This window comes from Macadamia integrifolia, unplaced genomic scaffold (genome assembly GCF_013358625.1).
Source record: "Macadamia integrifolia cultivar HAES 741 unplaced genomic scaffold, SCU_Mint_v3 scaffold_123A, whole genome shotgun sequence".
NCBI lineage: Eukaryota > Viridiplantae > Streptophyta > Magnoliopsida > Proteales > Proteaceae > Macadamia > Macadamia integrifolia.
Window position 1 is genome coordinate 44,740 of NW_024870618.1, and position 237 is coordinate 44,976.

At 33.3% G+C, this 237-nt stretch overlaps 1 protein-coding gene across 1 annotated transcript in view; it reads right to left on the reverse strand.

Moving 5' to 3' along the window:
- The window catches only part of LOC122070836 (disease resistance protein Roq1-like), a 42,649-nt gene that overhangs the window by 13,616 nt on the left and 28,796 nt on the right, over positions 1-237 (reverse strand). The gene's annotated exons all lie outside the window — the stretch shown is intronic.

Genomic DNA, 237 nt, shown 5'->3' on the forward strand with positions numbered 1-237 from the left:
AAAAAAAAAAAAAAAAAGGGTAAATCAAAGGAAGCAAGAGAATGCCTGAGTAAGAAGAAGATACTACAAGATGCAACTCCGAGAAAATTAGTAAATAGCCACACACAAATGACAAGTTCCATATGATGGTGTAACCACATAGGTGAAGCCCAAAGGTGTGTTAACAATCGAATGGAAGGAAACAAACACATTCAATTTGTCTTCAGGATTAGTTAAACACCTTTCTTTTTTTTTTTT